Raw genomic sequence first — 21,917 nt, 5'->3', positions numbered from 1 at the left:
CATTGAATTAACTATTGTTGTTGACTTAACTGGGACAAAGGAGAAACAATGCTTGCAGATCCGTCGAGAGGAAACAAGAAGCTTTTCCTAAATCCAAACTACACACTAATTCTAAACAGGATTTGAGTTTGTTGTGTGTTCACACTGGAAACCTGACCGAATCCAGTATATTCAAAACTGTCAGCGTGCAGACTGAAAAGCACTTTTCCAGTGTGCTGTTGATGTATAGGTGGAGACTAGAAGAGCTGCTCACAGCTGTCTGATTTAAATGTCAGATAGTGGTGAGACAGCCCCAGTATGTTCTCAGAAAACAAAATAAATAAGTAAATGGTTAAAAAACTAAAGTTTATTCACAATGTTTTGCAGTGGCATCATAAAATTACAGTTTAATTGGCATCTGGACATGCACATGCTGTTTCCTGTTAGTATGAAACTAGTATGAAGTCCCCCTCCACTCAAATGTGTTTTTCTCCTTGTTCCTACTGTTGGATGTTTAGCTTCACTGCAGAATGATATACGTGCAGAGTTTGACACTAGAAGGCTGTTTTCACATTTATCTGCTGAAGGAGGAAAGTTTCTCTGCGCTCACCTTCAATCTGAATTTAAGGCGTGTACCTACGAGCATGATTTGTGTCATCTCAACTAGTCTGGAGCCAATCTTGGTCCAGTATGCAACTTAAACAAGCCTCCAGTGCCCAAACACTGAGAATGAACTTTACAGTGAAGTAAGAGACATGTTGTGTCCAGCAAGTTAAACTTAACAGATTAATCAATTCTGGATTTTTCAATGAGGGAAGAAGGGGTAAATGTCATTTAAAAAAATAAAACAAAATGAGGTAATGCAACTTTTTTGTTGGAAAATCATATCAGACACAAATTACTATCCAACGCAGAGTATTTTTATGTCTTAAAACATGCCTGGTGGGGATCTACATATGTAGATTTCTTGTATACTAACTAATGATTAGTTATAGTATGTACTGTGTACAATTAGTATGTAGTATGGAATTGAGACTACAAGAGATTTAATACTACAATGGTGTGAATCAATAAATCCACCAGGGGGCAGTACAGACCAGCTGATCATCAGGGTAAGTGCAGGGGACAGTGATATAATGGATGTTGGCAGTTAACGATAGACATATACCAGTATAACATTCAAATAAATGTCCTTTTCAGACATAGACTACTCTACATATTCACATAAACATTAACTCACACATACATATTAAGGAAATAAAGGTAAGAGATAAATTATCTAAAAGTCATGAGAAGTAATATTACAAGTTTACCCAACGTTTCCGGTATCAAGCAATAATGATCGCATATTCTTTAACCACAACGGTATTAATATTGCACTTACCACATCAGAGTCACAACGTGGTTCACATGAGAGCTATTTCGTAAGTATTTTTTTTTTCAAAAAAATTATGAATGGTGGGAAATAAATGTTTTGGACAAGTAACCTACAAAAAACAGTAAAGCCAGTATTATGAATCTTAAAAGCAAGCCTGAGAAAATGATTATTTAAGACTGACATCAGTGAAGAAGCTTTAATATATTGATATTAATAATAACTTAATGATACTCATATGCTGTGATGAGATTCTCATATATAACAAATAATGTACTGTATGTATAAGCAGCAGAACTGGAAAATGCTTAATTTCAAATGTGACAATATATATGTGTGTATGTATACTCATTCTTCTCATTTACTTGTAATGTGACACATTGTGTTTACACATTTTTTTAAATTCTAGTAGATCTGTACTTATGGTATGTACATCTTTTTTTTTTAATATATATATTTCACACTTGCTTTGGTAATGTAAACATATGTTTCCCAATAAAACCCCATTTGAATTGAACTGAATTGAATTGAGGCGGGGTCAGTATTTGGCAGCTGTCTCCCGCTGTGTTGTGAGTGGGAGAGGCGGGGTCAGTATTTGGCAGGTTCGTCCCTTGTGTGTATGTGTGTGTGTGAGAGAGAGAGAGACTCGCTAAGCAACGACCTGCGGACGGGCATCCGAGCAAAAAAAGAAAAAGAAACAACAAAAAAACAGGAACCACATTAAATTCGAGTATCTTCTGCGATGTTCCCGACGTTATCCCTACACTGTCTGCTCTGATCTCGTCGAAGTTGCCGTGAAGAAATTGATGCATCTTGCTCCGCGGTCCTGTTTGTTTTGACCTGGTAAGGTACCTCGGAGCGACTGATTAGCTTCCTCTGCTAACAGCGCTTCTTCTCCTGCTTCACTCAGCAGCATCTTATAGGCTAAATGCTAGCCCGCTAAGCTAACTGTGTCTATCGCTTTTTGTTATCTGTCAAGTTAATTTTCTGGAGCTGACAGGTATTATGTAAATATATCCACTGCGGTTGTATCTTTATTTTGAGGTTAATATATAAATGCACAGTGGACCGTTTAAACCGTTTTAAGGGTTCGTTTGTGTTCATCGTTAAGCTAACGGCTAACAGCTAGTAACGGAGGAAGGTTAGTTCCATCACATCTGTGGCTCCTCCGCAGGCACAGCAGGCAAACCCGAAGATAGGACAGTTATTTAAAATATATGTAACATGGTGGGATGACACACTCACAGTCAAACAGTAGCTTTTTTTCTTTTGCTTTCTGTTTTATCATATTGTGGTGTTATAGATGTTTTAAGTCTGTCTGTAGTTGTTGCATCAACAGTGTGAGATTAAACGGTCATTTCACAATCACCTAAACGGGGTTTTACCGTTTTTAAACGGTTATTGAAAACAAACAACCGTTCACAGAAACATACATCCTGTGTTTCGGATGTGCGGTTCATCAGTTCGTTTGAACTGTAACTTAAGCCGGTAGTTTCGCTTTCTATCCAGGAGTGTTGCTGGTTAATGTTCATCTTGTAGCTACACGGATGCTCCTGCTCGGTTGGTTCAAAGTGTCTGTGCTGGAATGTTCTGGTGTTTTGTGGCACAGGCCTGCTCCTGTCCTGTACCTGATCAATAGATATTGTAGGAGTCATAATCGATTCAACAAATTCCGTCATTAAGGATGTGACTGTGCTCACTTTCATTTCTGGGCGCTCTGAAATCCTTTGCATATTGCATAATCGTATCCGGCCCTGAATTAGGACGATTTGGTCTCTCCATATGGTGTGCTATAGGCGGTTATAAGTATTACAAAGCTACACTGTAGTTACTCGAAGCACAAAGATTATTGCATACTCATATACAAAAATACACTTTAATTCACACAAATGCATATTGAAGTAATTTGATTTTAAAAATAAATCGCTGTTAAAAAATGTGAAGTTAATATTGCAACATTGTAGTGCTGAAATGTAGAGAATTACTCGATTAATCAATTTGTTGCGGTTTTGCTGTTTTTCTTGTTTTATGTAAATCTGTAATTTACCTCTTTTTTTGACATAACCAAGCTGTATGAAGACATCAGCTTTGGCTTTAGGAAACTGTAACAGGCGTTTTCACTATTTTTGACATTTTATAGACTTAAAAATTAATAATTGACAAAAATGATCATCAGATTAATTGATAATGAAAATAATCGTTGCAGTCTTACAACTAGTTAACATGACTGCAAACTATCTTTATATTGTATGTGTCAAATCAGAATTACAGAGGAAGTCTCACATGAAAGGGAATTCAGAAATAATACTAAAAGTTACATGAAGGGCTAGAAATTAAAAATTAATGGAAATAAAGCCAGAATTTTGAATCCAAGTTTTAAATAGAGCAAGCCAGAGAAAAGTGTGTTCAAGACTGACATAAAGAAAGTTATATATGTGTCTACATAATCATATTCTGGCAGTATTTTGGTGCTATGGGGGCCTCTGATGCTTCTTTACTACTTGCTGGCTATGTGGTGTTGAGCTCTTCACATATAACAATATACCAATATACTGTATGTATATACAGATGTGGAATATGGAATAAGAACCTTTAAATATATAGTAAAGAAGCGCATTGGTAAAAGCACTCATTGTGAAGAATGGTCTCTTTTGCCATTAATTCATATGCTTTTAGATAACTGACTTCAGTATCTCAGCAACAGCAGAAACCCAAAACAAGATCTTGCAAAATACTTTCCTATAGCCCAGTAAAGTTTAACCATTTAGCAAAACAGCTAGGTTATTGTGTAAGAGAGAAAGCAGATATGTCTATAGACTGACAGGAGTAAAGGTCAACTTTGCATTGGTGCTGATGTTAGTATAACAGTTGTGGAGTCAGCTTCAGTTGTACGCTACAGTTTATTAGGAAGACATAGCTGAAACTAATGCAGTCTAATACAACGGCACTGCAGTATATCTGTTCTCCAGGAGGGTTGTGATATTCGGTTTTTGATTTTAAAAAGGTGGTGATTCAAATTTACAGTCATTTTGGAGGCTCTTTAATTGTATTGTGTTATACTCAGATTGAGGGTAGACTAAATATTAGAAACACCTGTCAGTATAATGAAATGCATTTCAATAGTACCACAAATATTATTCTCTTCATGAAGGAAGGATTTAAGATGGATTTGCTTTAAAGGGTTACACCAAAAGCTCTTAAGCTACTCCAATGCCATAGGTTACGGTGTATCTAATGCATGCCTCCATAAAAATGTAACTAGGGCTGCATCGATTAATCTGTCACTTATTTTCTCGTTCAATTGATTAATCGTTTGGTCAATAAAATGTCAGAAAATGGTGATGACTGTTTCCCAAAGCCCAAGGCGACGTCCTCAAATGTCTTCTTTTGTCCCGACCAACAGTCCATAACCCAAAGATATTTAGTTTACTCTCACAGAAGACTAAATAAACCAGATAACTTGGAAATGTTTTCTTTTTCCTTATTTTTCTTCACAGCGGACAAAACAGTGAAAATGCAGTAACAGCATGAAATAGTCCCATGTTGAAATGTGGAAGACTTTCCCTCGTTTGCTCCCATCATTAAGTGGATGATGAAGTGAAAATGTAAACACTACTATTACTATGGCTGATATATTAAAGCAAGATCCTAATCACATATGATACACCCGTTTTTAGCGTTGTGGTGTTGATACTAATGGGTGAAATCAGACGCTGAACTAAAAAATCTAAATCTATGCCGTAGGAATCTACGCTGGGACTCCTGTTTACCGTTTGTGTCAAGTATAAATCCAGCTTTACTTCAGGGTTGATGTATTAGACTGCATTAGTTTTAGTTAGGGTTGCAACAACTGATTGTTTCCATCACTAATTGTCTGCTGATTAATTTCTAGATTCATTTCTTGAATTTGAACTCAAATTGTTTTGTCCGACCAACAAACCAAACCCCAAAGATATTAAATTTACTGTTATACAAAAGTAGAAAAATCGTCACATCTGAGAAACTGTAACCAGTGAATATTTTGCATTTTTGTGTAAAAAATTACTGAAACAATTAATCACTTATATAAATGTTTTGTTATTATGTTTTCTGTCAATCCACTTATCGATTAATTGACTAATCATTTCAGCTGAGGCTAGGTGTACCTAACTGGCAGCTAAGCATATTTTTTCTGGCTAACATGACTAACTAGACCAATTAAAATCACAACCTACTAGTTTGGGTCCCAAAACTTCATTTGAAAATATTTCTATTGAGGTGAAATATTATATTAAAGTCACTCATCTAAAAATAAATCTGATTTTTGAATGTTAAGATAGCTTAGTGACAATATTAATAAGATACAAGGTCATTGAGACACATGAGATATTGCCATTATTAGCATTCACTGTAATGAAGTGTAGTTAAGCTGGACCTGTAGTCCTTTATGTGAAGGATCTCACGTATGCACATACCATCAATGTCACAACTCCGGAGCCTCCTGCAGTGTGAGATAAGACTGTGTACGCAACATGACCCATAGCTTTTATATGGAAAGAAAACACGTATGCACACTTGCGCACAAACACACACACACACTGCAGTTACAGCAGTGTCATAACCACCCAGCTGCCTACAGTGTGGGATTGTTGTTGCCAGGCCAGTGAGTGGTTGTTTTAGACTCTGTGGACGGGGGCCAAGCTAAACCAAATGTGGTCCAAATCTCTTTAAAGCTGGACTCACACTGCTAGAAATTCACCAGATTTAATCCCAGTCTGCTTATATTCACACATGTATGAAAAATTTGTTTCATAACCTCAATTTAATTGGTTAAAGCATCATTTGTTGTTTTTATAATTTAGTATTTAGCTGTCGTTTTTTTGCAGTGTAAGAGTAGGGTTAGGCATTTCAAGCAAAAATACTATTTGATATTCACTGGGAACTACCCCCCCCCCCCCCCCACACCCGCATGCAAACACGTACACACGCACAAAGAGGTGCTTCGCTCTCAAACGACTGTGCATAGTTGTTGTAGACGTGTGATATGCTAGCTTTATTTGGCAGAGCTTGCACTTCACCTCATTCGCGTTTATTTTTTTGAAGGAGCGCCACTCCAAACTTTTTGACGGCTGTAGTAGTCTTTCCACGTTTCTCCTGTTTGTACAGTAGCATCTAACCCACCTCACAGCGCTGTAGCAAATACTATACTTCCATCATGCGGAAAAGAGACGAACTGAGCATGCCACACACGTTTTACTGGCACCAGTAAAAACAAGGGAAAATAGATTTTTTTAAGACAAGATGATAGTCACATAAAATATTCAAATGTATTTATAATTTAATGACTGTTTGAAAATCATGACCCACCCCTACAAGACAGAATGAAATAAAGAATAAGCCGACATTCACATCATGCAGCGAATTCAAGGAGTAGTCAAAGCATTGCAGTTGGATAGAAACACTGTGATGCAGACTATAAAGGATAAGAGATAAATCAATATATGATATAGAAGCCTGGGAGCATCTTCTGGTGTACATCACACCAAATTGGGCAGATTCTCATGATGTGGCACTGACATGGCCCTGAGATGATCCATTAAGTGTCTGAAATAATAACAAGGAAGAAAAAAATCATTTGTGTTCATGTGTTAAAATATTGGAGAAAAGGCACACGAGCAGTTTCTATTCAGATTTATACAAATATACAATATATACTGCATCTTAATCCAACATTTGGATACATGTCACATCTTTGTGTTACATGTGTGCGATGTTTCTGTCATGTGTTCTTTGCCTGTAAGTTGTCACCCATTATTGGCGGAGTATTTGGAGAGACATAATTTTATGAGAGGCATGGACTAGAAGGACATAATCTTTGTTGTGCCTGTATGTTGCTGTATGAATTGCCGTTGTTTGAGGCTGAGTACTGTACTGGACCAGACAACCACTCGACAACCAGAAGGCCACAGCTTGAGCGCGAAAGAAGGCAGATGGAGAAATCCTCTGCCGAGCAGCTGGTTTGGCTGAAGTGATCTGAGGATGACAAGATGGTCTCAGTAGGTTTAAGGGCAGCGCTCTAACTGTACAGCATCTGCTGAAAGTGTGAAGCCACCACAGAGATTGCACAGTGATGAAAGTCACATGACTGGCAATACAGAAAGTGGCTCAGCCTATATTCGTAACCTTTGGCACCATTTTCTGATAAACCTTTTGACCTTTCTGTATCAGTTAATATTTTCTAGTCTATAAAATGTTAAGAAATTAAGCATTGTTCAAGTAAAAATCTAAAAGTATCCTGTTTATAGTCAAAGCTACTGTCGATTGACTGATTTAATTGGCTCGACACTAGTTACATTTAAAGATCAAATTTCTCATCTTCATTTCTCAATCTTGCTCATTCAAAAACAAATCATCATTGCAGCTCTATTAAAGTTCTAATATATAGTTTATCCACCTCCAGGAACAATTAGAAGTAAAGTTGAGGTCAGTCAGTGTATCACCAGGTAGATATCACTCAGTGAGTGCTTCTTGCCCAGCAGGTCTTAAAGGGATGCATTGCTAATACATGAGCTAATAGATTAATTCGACCTTGACCTCAGAGCTGAGCTTTCCTAGCTTAAACTTGGCAGTAGTGCTGCTTGGCTCGGATTGTAGAGTAAAGTAATAAAGTCTGTGTTCTGGCTGCGGACCCAGTGATCCGAACCAGCCAACGCTGCTCTGGAGCCATTTCAGTCACGTTAGACCAAGAGTCCTTGCTTTCCCTAGATCAATTAGAATCAAGTATTGCCTTTCTGGGAGTTATACATAGAATTGAATTTTAAAAGGATCTGGACGCTTAAACTTGTTACTCTTATCAGTACATTTTAGGCAAGTGATCTGGTGTCATGTCACAGCTCACGTAGGTTTTGATAAATCAGTTATATCTGCAACTGACTTCATATCCTGGCCTCGAAATTTAGTGCTTAAGATGTGTTTTTGTTTTTTGTTGTAGTTTTTTTTGTAGAAGATTTGAAATCCAAGTAAGGAACTCAATTGCTGTGCATGATGGTCACTGGCCAGTGCAGCTGTGCCTTTAGTTCAGTTTGTTTTTAATGGCAACGTTCTCTGAAAATTAATTTCTAGAATGCTGGTTACAGCTTCTCAAATGTGACCTTTATGTGTCATAATAGTAAACTGAGTATCTTTGGGTTTCGGACGGTTGATTGGACAAAACAAGGCCTTTGGAAAATGTCGCCTTGCTCTCTAAGACATCATAACAGGTATTTTCCACTGTTTTCTGACATTTTCTTGACAAAACAGTTCATAGAAAAACATCAACAGATTAACTGATAATGAAAATTATTCTTCATAGCAGCCCTGATGTCATCATACTGTCATAATGTGATTCTGCTGATACTTAATAATACTGAATCCTCAGCCCCGGTCTTAAATCAGCATTTCATTCGAAACTCGCAGCATTTTTGTTGCTTCAGTTCTCCAGGAAAGTTGTAGGTTTCAGTGTTCGCACATTGGTCTCTCACTTAGGCTATATGGAAAGTATTCACACACGAGATGACTGCTCCGGATCAATTAGACATATTGCTCATTTTCAAGTGGCAGCATTTTGGCAAAAAAGTGGTGAGGTGGAAAATTCCAGATGATTTTTAGTGGCTCAAATGGAAAACTTTGTGTCAGGTCTAACACCACACACGGGTTCAGCTTGGTGGCTAAGTAAAACGGTCACAACCTTACCTGCACTTAACACATATTTCACTGTTTTCGTTACTAGAAGAGTTGTGGTGAAAGAGAGAAGGAAATCTAACTAGGGCATCTTGAACAGAAAATCTACTCTGGTGTGTGTTCATCACATGACGATGACTCAGATATTTTCTAGAGCTTTTATAGTTAAGGGCCTAAGGTGCATAAATAAGCATTTGACTTTTGGCCACAGAGCAGCAATTGAGCAGCATTGATCATTGATCTCAGCTCATTTGTCTGTCCCTGTTTTGAGAGAACACAGCTGCTTAGATTCATCGGCTCATAAAGGTTTCCCATCAATAATAATTGCATACATTTATATACTCCAAGACTGTGTTAAAAATGTTCCAAACATTTAAAGGAGAGCAAATGTTAACTATAAAGAAAGCCACTAAAATATTTAAATAAACCGTCACTTTCTGTATCGCACTTTCTGCACTGCCAGTTTGCTTGGTCACTGTTTGCATCCCCTTTTCTCTGCTCATTTGTCAGCATACTCTCACAGCTGGTGTTTTGATCTATTGTTTACACACAGGCTCACACTCACAGATGGAAATGACAAGACTTGTGCTATCCTGTGTAAACTATTTGTGTCTGTGTTAATTGAGTCTTATTCAGGCCTCGCATAACAGAGAAAAGACTGTTTATTCAATGATATTCAACAACAGGCTTGGGATTTCCTCATTGATTCACTGTAGTCTCACTTCCTCATTGCACCGGCACTGCTTTCATAGAGCTGTCGCGTCTGTACAGAATATAAAGACAACAGATGGAGAGAGGGTTTTTTTTTTTTTTTTTAATGCAGCGAAGGCAGAACCGTGCTGGCTGGTATTTTAGTGTGCAGTGGTCTTGAAATTTCCATCAGTATGAGACAGACTGAGAGGCAGAGGTGATTAAGATCAATACTAAATCAATAAAGCTCAATGTCATTGTCTCAGAGGGGGCTGAGCCTGGTGACTCTGGCAAGCTCTGTGGTGGTTTGGATCACACTTAATCTATGATGCACTGATGTTGCTGTGAATTGTTTTGTGAATCACAGTATCACATGAAAACATTCACGTTACGCACATTACACATTGCATTACTACATAGTAATTAACAAGAGCTGCAACGATTAGTCGATGAATCGATTGACAGAAAAATTATCGCCAACTATTTTGATAATCGATTCATTGTTATGAGGAATAAATGCATTTGAAATGTTTACAGTATTGGTCTGAATATAAGACAAAAAAGTGAGGTTGTCTTATATTCAGGGTCTTATGTTCATAATATCAGATATTCTTTTTGAATGGATAAAGTACTGATGTAAAACTGACTCCTACGCAGAGTGATGCATTATGGGTTGTTTGTAGCATAAATGTTGCTAGGCTAACGAGTATCTTAAAGTCTGTTTATTGTGAATGTGTTAGAGTCAGTCAGGACTAAAAGAGTTTCATTAGTCTAGTTTAACCTGCAGGAGTTTCTGAAGGTTTGTGTAACGTGTTTTTCTGCCATGGACGAAATAAGTTAAATTCATGACGAGTGAAAACGAGTCCAAAGCGTCTTCTGATGTCTCTACTGCAGAAACGGAATATGTCAAGCTGTCAGATACCACTGTGACAGATGATAAGGAGCTCAAAAAGAACAACAGGCAGTCTTATTAAATGCTAACTACCAGAGAAATGAATTTTTGACCGCTTCCAAGAGCCTGGTAGGAGAGTGTGTGAGTATGTAACTATACTATGATGTACGTTAGACCTCTGAAGGGACAACTGAAATGATTATAGCCTACGTGGAGCATAACAGAGTAGGTGCTATTAGCAAGATCACTTTCTCACACATGATAACAGAGAATGTGTTATAAACCACATTTAAATTTCCTTTCGTCATAGGTGGCTCACAGAGTTGCACAACAGCATTGCTAATGAAAAGTTACTCTCACAAGAACATGAGTTTGACTACTTACAGAATAAACGCTCTGGGGAAAATTGTGATGCACAAATGCAAATAAAATGCATAACCAGATTTCAATCAGAGGTTGCAATCAAAACCTGCTTTTTGGTATTCAGAAAGAAAAGAAAGTTTGATGGTTTGCTTGAAGAGTCAATAGGCAGATAAACTCACAGAAAAAAGAAGAGGAACGTTTGTGACTGTTCACCCAGATGGCAACCAAGCAAACTTTATGCAAATGTCCCGAACAAAATGCGGCTTTGCTTCGTCTCCCACAGTTGCCAACACAGAGCTGCACTTGTTTCCACTGTAGGCGTTGAAGCTTTTTGCAATGTCACAGGCTCTCAGGCCAGCAAAGAATGGACCTTATTCTACTGTTTCCCCCTAAAGAGCACTTGTATGGCAGATCAGTGACTATGACAACCTGGAGTATAGTGAAACAGAGCTCAGGCTACAAGATCACCCGTTGAGAGAAACTTCCTCCTCGTTCAGCAAATGCTATTAAGCAGGGCACTTAACCCAGAAAGTGTGGCAGTGGAAGTGTGCAGTGGCAATTAACTGCTAGCTGCACAAGACTTTGGTTGTACAGGGGTGAAACCGCATGAATGTGAGGTGTGATGTTGCTCTGTTGGTCTGAGTACACTGGGCTGCAGATATATCCGTCAGATGATTCAGGATGTAAGATCAGTTTGACGCTTAATTCAAGCTTTCTCACTTCCTTTTTGTTGGTTTTCAAATGTACACAGTATAATCTAAAAATATTTCTTTAAAATTGATGGTTATGTTTTTTTGTCGGATGCTCCCTACATCTTCAAAAATAAATAACGAGAAGATTCTGCTAGTTGGGTGAGAGAAAGAGATAACAAGGCCTGAAAAAGCCCATATCCCCCGAAGACATGTGCTTATTAATTCATCACTGACAGGGCTAGCCTGGGAGGAGCAGCTAAACTAGGCTAGGGCAGTGAGCTGCTGACACTGATTCAAGGGCAAAGACCGGCTTTACTGCCTCTCTTTTTTTTTTCCGCCCCTGCTCTGCCTCTCTTTATCTCACTCGCTCTTTTTTTTTCCTTTCATGTCCTTTCTCCCCGCTACCTTTTCTCTTGTAATCTTCCTCCGTCATTCTCTTTCTGATGCCCTTTTAGTTTCCATAACTGCCTCTCCTCCGTATTTCCTTCATCCATCTGCATCTACGCCCCCGAGCCTGATTTGAACTGCTGATGTCTGCCTGTAAGACACAAAGCTTTTCTCAACTGTAATTGAACATTGACCCACTATAACTTAACAAAGCCTGGCAGGCATCAAAAGTAAATCTTTTGATAATGATTTGTAATTCATATCTGGGAATTAATAATTTTATTGTGTTTGTTTCTTGTATTAATAACTCATGAATCACTTTTACTATTTACTTACTATTACTTACTATTTACTTTTACTACTTTTGCTCAATAAAAAAATCTCATTACCAGTTAACAAATCATCTGTTCATAATTTACCTGTGTTATGTTTTTGCATTTGACACCCTTTAGCATTGTGGTGAGAGGGTAAGAAGACTGACAAATGACACAAAAAAGACATAAGTCAGGGTTGACAGACAGACGAAGAGGCACATTAGCTAAGATTCAGAGTTAGTATTATGTGCCTACATAATTCATTAGAAGAGATCGGCATATTACATAGACCATAGCCTTATTCACTGTCCCAAAGTCGTTGGAGAAAGCTACATTTCGGAGAAGCGGCATGTGTAGCTGCTCATGAATTGCTCCGTGAGGACTTTGGCACAAGGATGGGGCTGATGTCTGAATGCTGACCTGCACATTTTTGCAGATTAATCCCCACTATGCATGCCTATCTAAGCTGTGATTAAGAGCCATAGTGAAATATAAAATAACCAAATTCATGGTTGGAGAGGCATAAAAAAGACAGTTAAGTACAGAGATGTAAAAACAGGTTAATGTAGCTAAGACATGAAATTAAAGACTTATACATGCCTGTTAATATTCTTAGTTTTTTTTATTGGCCACTAGAGCTGCATGATATTGGAAAAAACTGACATTGTGATATGCAAAAATACAGAATACAGAAAAAATTTCACCAGATAAATGCAGTGTGTTATTCATGTACAGATATACAATTAACTTTTATATTTTTTATCATTTGAGTCCTTAAAAAGTCTATCCTCTTTTTAACAAAACAAACTCCCCTCCTACTTCCACCACACTTGCTTCAGCCCTCTGCCAACCCTCCAGAAATCAGCTCGGACTCCTCCACATTCAGTTTCATATATGTGACTCTGACACTGGCATGGATAAGTGGAGAGAACAGGTGGAGAACCCCGTGACAGTTAACTTTTTAACTTTCAACCAGCACCGGGAAGATGTGCTGCTGATAACAGAGATACACTCATTCAGAAGCCGCCTCACGTATCTGAACGCCTGCCTCTAGCATCCAGACAACATTATCTGTGACAGTAACTGCATCGCATGCATGTTTACAGGCAGGTGATATGCAAACTTTGTGGGCACAGCGATCAGTTTGTCATGTGCTCTGGTGAAGGCATGCACTTGATCAGTTTATCAAATAACCAAAACAGGCAGCTGTCATTTTCAGGTTGTGGTAGGCTGTGGTAGACTAGTGGGGCCTGCTTTGATTGTTTGATAAATTGATCAAGTGCACGCCTTCACTAGAGCACACTGGGAACTGATCAAACTCTGTGTATCTGTGAGTTAATTTGCCTAAATTGACAGCAGTGCGATTATTGCACATGTGCACCTTGCAATGTCAATGCTGTAACATTATATCATGCAGCCCTGTTAGCCATCATCATAAACAACCCAATTTAGCCCACTCTTCCCGTGTTATGCCCATTGATTGCATATTTACTTGACCTTAGAGTCAAGGAGGCCATCAGTCCTCACCTGTGTCTTACTGCCACAAGTCAAACAGGAGAGCTCGGCGTTAACGGCAGCCTGCAATGTGCACTAGCAGGTTTTAGATCAGCTTTTACAACAGCTAACCTTAGGCCTTGTTGAGTGTGTCTCTTTGTGGTTTTTGATAGGAGTTCAGTTTCCTCTCTGTGCACTGGTAAATTGTAGACCACAGGCTCATTTGTGAACCCTTTTTTTTTTTTTTTTTTTTTTTTTTGAAACCCCAGCCCACATCCAAACTACAGTAGACTGATACCACTGTGTGTACTGTAGGTGTGCTGTTAACAACACATGAGCCAATCACATCAAATTAAGCAGTAGCTCTATATTAAGCATGTTGTTGACTTCCTGTTATGCATCTTGTTGCAAAGCAGTTCAACATCCTGGATGGCTAACTGGCCTAATGTTAGTTGTAAATTAACATCGTGACAGATTACGAGTCGAATGTAAACTCACAGTATTGTGCATATCACTAGATTTTGCACACAGAATGGCATTAAAAATGTATATTGATATATTTATCTGGCACGGTTTATTTTCGTAGGTTTATATTTATATTTTCCAGTCGGTTGTTTAACCACGTGAGCCAAAAAAAGTGTGACACCTGACAGAATATCTCTAAAAGCTATTACGGGAACTGCCGTGTTTAAATGGACAAAGTGTGACATGCCATTTTCATTCCCTCTGTGACAAAACAGATGAGTATCTCAGTCACATGTTCAGTGATTGATGGGTGAGATTTTTATCTGTTTGTCTGTGTTCTCATGCAGATACAGTCCACACCTCTCCATACTATGTCTGTCCTCATCTGTTTTTGGCTGTGTGTTTGTTTAGATGTGACAGTTCATGCTCAAACCGGTTGTTAGGAGTTGTCTCATGATCGCTATGAGTTGTCTCAGGATCGTTATGAGTTGTCTCAGGAACATGGGACGTATTAACATTGGAACTGATGACTCAACACAGTAGGCATATATGCAGAAATGACAGGTATTCTTCCTCTTTTATGGAGATTCAGGCCAGAGGGCAGACTTCATGTTCCTCTCTGTTGCTTCAGAGTGTTTCTATTCTCTTCGTACCGTGAGATTTAAGTAAACAGCCTCAATAGGCTCACTATCCTAGAGCTTGTGTTGAGTTTGTGAGCAAAGAATCTATTCTTTCTTTTTTGTTGTTGTTTTTAACTTGTGCAACTGATATAAATTGAGTTAACTTTGATGGTTTTTTTTTTTTTTTTTTTTAAGTTCTCGGCTTTGGCGCAGAAATCTGATCGATTTTAACTTCTGAGGAGGATCCCAACTGTCCAACCTTTCTCTCTCGTCACTTCCTACTTCCGTGATGTTGTTTGACCGTGACAGTTTGGCCAGTGAAGATAGACTATGCAGAGTTTAGCTGCTTTGATCTTTGATTTTAAATTGAGGGTTATTTCGGGGATTTTATAACATGATGCAAGTTAGAGGAAATTTGCTGGTTTATTTATGACCTCTTGTGAATATTTTATCTTTTTTTTGGTCATGCACTTTGTTTTGATGGAACTGAGGCATATCACAGATTAATCATAGACATTTTTTTTTTCTCATGATGCATATAAAACTGTCATTATGAAATATGTCTACGCTCCTCCATTTGTTTGCACTTGTTTGATTTTGCTTATATCTGTGATGGTCATTTCAAATATTCATTTTAAACATGTCAGGAAACAGATCTTTTAGTTCAAAGTGAATTATTCAGGACATCAGGGTTTGTTTTTGTTGAATTTCTTGCACCAGTCCGGCCATCTTGTCTTCCCTAAATATCCTTCTTCTGTTGCTGTAGATTTAGTATTCAGTTCATTTCATGCAATGTCTCAAATGTACTGAATCAGTAACTTGGTTAAATGTCTCACTAAAGTTACACTTCACAAAGTAGGACAGCTGTTGCAGATATTGAACCTGTGACCTTTCCGTTAAAGGATATTTCCTTTAACCGCCGCCACACGCGCATACTGCTGTTAAGGCTTCTTCTCTGTGTGCATATTTAGAATCAAACTGAAATCTGATATACTGTAGGTTTATTTAAAATTTACCACAGCCACCACTATGGGCTGTTAGTGAAAACTCACTCTGAGTCAAGAAACATGGCGGAGACAGATTTCCAAATGTTTGCATACCATACGTTGTGCTGTCTCTTCTCTCTGTCAAAGCTCCAAGAGATGATTTTTCTTACAGTAAAATATTAACTCAATCTTAAGATTTCTAAAGGATGAACAAACTGTTTAGCTTAACTAAAGGTGGTATCTGTAACACTAGTTAGAGGTGGAAAATATTAATTTTGACACTTTCATCATCAGTAGGAATAAGCTGAACACTTACCGCATGTTTAGATTGGGCTGCGTCGGTGGAAGTGTGTTGCTTCTTGTATCAGTGAGATGATGAAAGGCCTGTTTGTGTAAGAGATCCATACATTTGAAAGCTTATCAGTAGTCAAAACCCTGCATGAGGGATTATAATACCATTAGGAAGGATTTTACAACAATGGAAAGTTGTCGTCCAACAAATATTTTATCTGTTGTTGCGAAGATTGCAAGGTAAAGAGTAGAAATGATGCATTGTAGTCCACTGGAAATGTTTGCTTGCTTGTACTATTTTGGCCAATGCAACGCCTTGCCACATCATGTCGCTATCTTTTCTTGTTTTGTTTGTTATTTTACCCTCTGTCTTGGCACCCCGCTGCGTCAATACAGTGGCCCCATTGAAATGAGTCTGACCACAGCCTAACACTGTCTTTTTCTTAAGTTGTGTGGTCTAGCACACTTTTCTCTGTGTTCTCATATTCTCTGTTGACCCCTTTCCCTTCTGGTCGTCTCTCTTTCCCCTCTCTCATTCAGTTTTTCTTTCTCTCAGCGCTCTGCTTTAACTTTCTCTTCTTCCCTTCTAACAATGCCTCTCATTGTTGAGCGGGAGGCTGTTAAGCATGATATCTGGGATTAAGACACACAGACAGACAGACAGAAAGAAAGAAACACTGACAGAGCCGTTCTAGACTGTTCCATTACTGGCCAAATCCTCTCTACAGAGGCCTTTTAGGGTCAGTTTTCATGGTAGACGAGGCAGTGGTTTGGGAACATTGAGTTCCCTAATCTCCTGATGTCATTGTCCTCATCTGTCTTTTAAAGCTCAAGTGTGTCGAGACTGGCAGTAACAGGGCCACCCTTGCTTAAAATATGTACTGTATGTATAATATGTATGTATGGTACTGTTAGGTGCCCCGGGTTATACGTATGACAAATGGTCCTGTATATGGAAAGTACATTATAATTAAATGGAAGATTTTAGGGAAAGGGATAATGTGGGTTTGAGCCCATTTTTTTGAGTCATTTTAAGAAGAAGATGTCCAAATTCTGTGATTCTAGCATCTCTAATGTGAATATTTTTATTATGTTTTTGGGTTGTCTGTCCGTCCATTCTTTTGTCCCCATCTCATGAACACGATATCTCAGGAACGCCATGAGGGAATTTCTTTAAATCTGGCATAAACGTCCATTTGGACACAAGGATGAACTGATTAGAATTTGATGGTCAAAGGTCAAGGTCACCTTGAAAAAGTGGTGATTGTGTAGTTCTTCTATGCTGTGGGGTTGAAGATGTGTATGAAGCATCCACGTTTAGTATTTGTAGCTTCTTTGCAACAACATCTATATCTGAAGCTTTGTCTACTGTCTTGGCTACAACTTTGTGTTCTATCAGAATCAGCTTTATTGGCCGAGCATGTGAACACATACAACGAAAATACACTTAATACCTTTTATTAAATTCCTTCAAAGTCCTCTCTACAAATATTACATGAATCTGGACAGACATGGATGTAAACTGCAACTTGACTGGTTGGTGAGGTGGTATTTCTAGTCTGATTTCTTTAGTCCTCTATGATAGTAAACTGAATATCGTTGGGCTGTTGACTGTTGGTCGGGACAAAACAAGACATTTGAGGACGTCACCTTGGACTGTGGCAAACAGTGATGGACATTTTTCACCATTTTCTGATATTTTATGGACCAAACAACTAATTGATTAATCGAGAAAATAATCAACAGATTAATTGACAATGAAAATAATCATTTGTTGCAGCCCTTATTGAAATAAAACAATATAATTAATGTTCTACTTTGCTAACAAATAAAAAATGTCTGCTTTATAGTTTTTTTAAATTTGTTTCAGTTGTAAGCACCCTGACCCAATACAGGAATTTCAGCTCCAATAGTGGGATTTTCTGTGGCTTTTAAATAGGCTTAGACCCTAGCAGTGCCAGTTCAGTTGGTTTTGGAAAGCACAGAGGTTGAAGAATGCCTTTAGAGGACTTTTCAATCTTTATGAGCAAACATAAGACTCTTGAATCCCCCATTTAATAAGCCTAAGTAAAGAGGAAACCTTGAAATAAAGTTGGGCTCTTCAGCAGCACCAAATACAGAGTACTGAAGATGAATATACTGTCAAGAGTTCAGTAAGAGGGGGAAAAAATAATATCGTACTGATAGAAACAAACAGGATGGGAAGATATGAGATAAGGTTTTAATTAGGGATGCAACTAACAATTATTTTCATTGTAGATTAATCTGCCATTTATTTTATCAATCAATCAACTAATGGACTAATTATTTTGTCTTTAAAATGTGAGAAAATAATGAAAAAATTTCAAAAAGCCCAAGGTAACATATTCAAATTTCTAGTTTTAATATTAACCAACTGTCCAAAACCCAAAAATATTCAGTTTACCATCATATATGACAAAGAAAATCATAAAAATCTTCACATTTAAGAAGCAGGAACCAGGGAATATTTGGCTTTTTTTCTTGAAAAGTAACTATAACAGTCAATCAGTTTTTCAAAATTATGATTAATTTTCTGTCAATCAATGAATCAGCTAATTGTTGCAGCTCTAGTTTGAACATCTACAACAAGTAAAACATCTGTGGAGGATTTGGATATGATATCCATTGTTTGACATTTTATTTATACTGTATTGTCTAAGACACAGTAGAGATGAAGGGCTTGGACACATCAGACCACCTGGGTAGTTCTAGCCGAGGTAGCATTGACTTGTAACGTATTCTTTGCCAGCCCTTTTGAACTTGATTTACACCCGAAAGAAGCTCTGCTAGCCATCATGCTGATAAAATACTGTGATGCTTTGATGAGGCATAAGTGAAAGGTTCCTCCATGTTGGCAGAACAGGGTATATCCTGTCTACTCCTGTTACATTGTTTGCGTACCAGTGAGTCATACAGATTTATAGGTCAGATTTGAACAAATCTAAACTCCGTGCCAAGAAAACCTCACAAGGTAGCTTTGCAGGTGAAAGCAAAGTGAATCTTACTCTAATATTTTTATTATATTTACGACTGTTGAGAAATGAAAGGAGTAGTGGTTTGACCTCCCTACGCTGAGGCCAGAACACGACCGTTTCAGTCAGAAAGCAGGGACCTCAGTGCTGTCGGTGCTTTAGAAAGATTAAAAGACTGAAAAGATTTAATTTTGTTTGGTTCCGTGTAGCTCAATGACTTACAGCATGGCACAAACACTGTAGGGGTTGCTGTCATCTTTGGAGCTATAAGTTACAGAAATGTATGCACGTCAACCTATATATAATATATTACATGAAGCACAGAAAAGCCCTCTTATGTTCTTTGTGATAAAATAGGAGTTTCTTGAGGAACATTTGGTTCAGAATGAAATGAGAATCACATCTGCCAATGAGCAGATTGAACGAAAAACTAATTTTCCTCCCTTGAGTCAGTGAAGTCCCACACAATGCAGTAATAACATGTGGTTCGATATTAATCAAAAAAGTCGAAATCTAAAGCTAATTTTAGTATCAGTGCTTAGTCAGTCCCTTCTGCTCTGAATGTAGATTAGCTTTCTTTCATTTTCCTACCAAAAGAAAAAAGAAAAAAGTTTAGAAGAAGCAGTTTATTGCATTACATGTGAATGGATGGTAAATAATTAGGCCTCCTTGTTTTTTTCCTTGTATCTAAAATAGTTGAAATTGCTTTTTCCTTGTATCTGAAATGTTTAAAGCATTGCACAGACTGCAGTTTTCAGGGTTTACAGTTTCTACTCCGTGGCACAGGATTTAATTTCCATGTGGTCGTTGCCAAAATCCTTGTTATTGGCTTGGTCATGTTAGCTGATTGAACATTGTTTGAGAAGCCTTTGGGTATTGTTATGATGTAATGATCTGACTCTTTCAGCAGATAAATGCTTCTAACAGGTTGGAAAGAGCAAACCCCTTTATCCTTTGAAAGCACTAAGCTGGTTTTGGCGAGAGAAAAACAGACAGGGAAAGTTAAGGAACAGATATGTTTCTTAACTCAATATTTTCCTTCCATGGCAATCACTCTTCCTCCTCAGCTCTACTCCCCTGCTCCTCTTGACGTAGAGGTGATGCACACCGCGTAAGTAGGTCGGGTGGCTTGTGTAACGTGCAACGTAAGGATGAATGAAGGCGAGGAAGGGAGACAAGAGGGGTAGAAGTAAAAAGAGGGAAGACAGAGCAGAGACGCGATGAATGAGAGAGTTGTTCTGGGAAAAGAATGAGCACAAAAACCCGTCCAGGCCTAACCAGGTGCGTGCAAGCATGTTAAAGACTTTGCTTGTTTTCCAGCTCAGTATTGCAAAATTAGTGTGCGACATGGTAGTGTAGAGATGTGCAACATGGCTTTAAATGTGTCGGTATTTTTTTAAAACTTTCAAAAGATTTTTTTTTCTGATCAAAACAGTCATTTAGACCAACCGGTCTTTAATAAATGTGCTCAAATCAGCACAGACGAGCGTAAACTGTCCATCATTGAACATTACTGAGCACTTTAATGTTTTTGGATAAATAAGAAATACAAATTTAAAGTTGTTGGAGAGCATTTTAAGTAATTGGATCCAGGATTGAATCTTTTTGAATCCCTTTCTTTTTATCTTTTAACATTTTTAAATGTTTTAAATGATTAAAAAAGTTAATATTTAAGAATCTAAAATGAAACAGTTTTGCATCATCAGCAAAATTATTTATTTTCTCTTGTCTTTTCCACCCTTTGTGTTTTTCAGCGTCTTTCTGACTCCACAACTCTCTGAAAAGTAGAACAGTGTTTTTAATATTTTACTACACGGTCATATTCCTATACACACCATCTCAGTCAACCGGGACAGCCTCAAAGGACAGTTTCTCTCTTCATGCACACTTGGACACACATTCATCCTGCATGTCTGACTCACACATTCACTGACATGATTGCCACACACTGGATAGTAAAGCTATTTTCATCTCAGAGCCTCGTTCACACTCTCGGTAGCCTCATCAAACACACCCATTCTTATGTATAGCAACCGAAAGCCATGCATGCAAACACATACTTACACTCTGAAGTGACAGCACTTAACAGGCTCCAACCCGAACACACACACACACACACACACACACACACACACACACACACACACACACAGATTCAAAGTGACATTTCGCACACATTCTGCATGGACATGTAGGACACACACACACAAAAACACATCATCGTTTTCTAGCCTGTGTCAGTTTGATTATTGTGTTTGGTCCTCGCCTCCAGCAAACTCTTGGACAGCCTGACATCTCAAGCCTTGGAAGTCGGAAGATGAGATTAGAGAGGAAGGAGAGGAGTGAAATAAAAGGGGAGAGAAAGATAAGAAATGAAGAAAGGTGGAAAAAGAAAGAAGGAGGGGAAAAAAGGGAGTAGGAAATAGAGAGAGGGACGGGAGAGGGAGTGCAGAAAACAAAATTGTGCAATTCTTTACCCTCACTGGTCATCTGAAGGCGTTTTGTGAAAAGCTATTTTGCATGTGGTTTTGTAAGCATTTGCTTGATTCATTTAATTAATTCATTGTGTTTATTCTAATTAATTGCATTGAATATGGGTTTGCTGAGTTTGCTCTTGTATAAACGGTCTGTAGCCATTGTCAGATAGAGGCAAAAGTGGGTATTCTGTATTAAATGAA

General features: G+C 38.1%; 1 protein-coding gene across 6 annotated transcripts in view; it reads left to right on the top strand.

The window, feature by feature from the left end:
- Positions 1-1,962: 1,962 nt before the first annotated feature.
- Positions 1,963-21,917, top strand: part of fam13b (family with sequence similarity 13 member B) — a 76,913-nt gene continuing 56,958 nt past the window's right edge. For 3 of the 6 annotated variants that reach the window (XM_042418093.1, XM_042418091.1, XM_042418090.1), the window contains exon 1: positions 1,966-2,197. The gene's annotated coding sequence lies outside the window, so the exon portion shown is untranslated. Of the gene's footprint in view, positions 2,198-21,917 lie in introns of all 6 variants that reach the window. The other 3 variants (XM_042418088.1, XM_042418089.1, XM_042418094.1) reach the window with 2 other exon arrangements.

The sequence above is a fragment of the Thunnus maccoyii genome, chromosome 8, assembly GCF_910596095.1.
Source record: "Thunnus maccoyii chromosome 8, fThuMac1.1, whole genome shotgun sequence".
Taxonomy (NCBI): domain Eukaryota; kingdom Metazoa; phylum Chordata; class Actinopteri; order Scombriformes; family Scombridae; genus Thunnus; species Thunnus maccoyii.
This window is presented reverse-complemented; position numbering and strand designations above follow the sequence as displayed.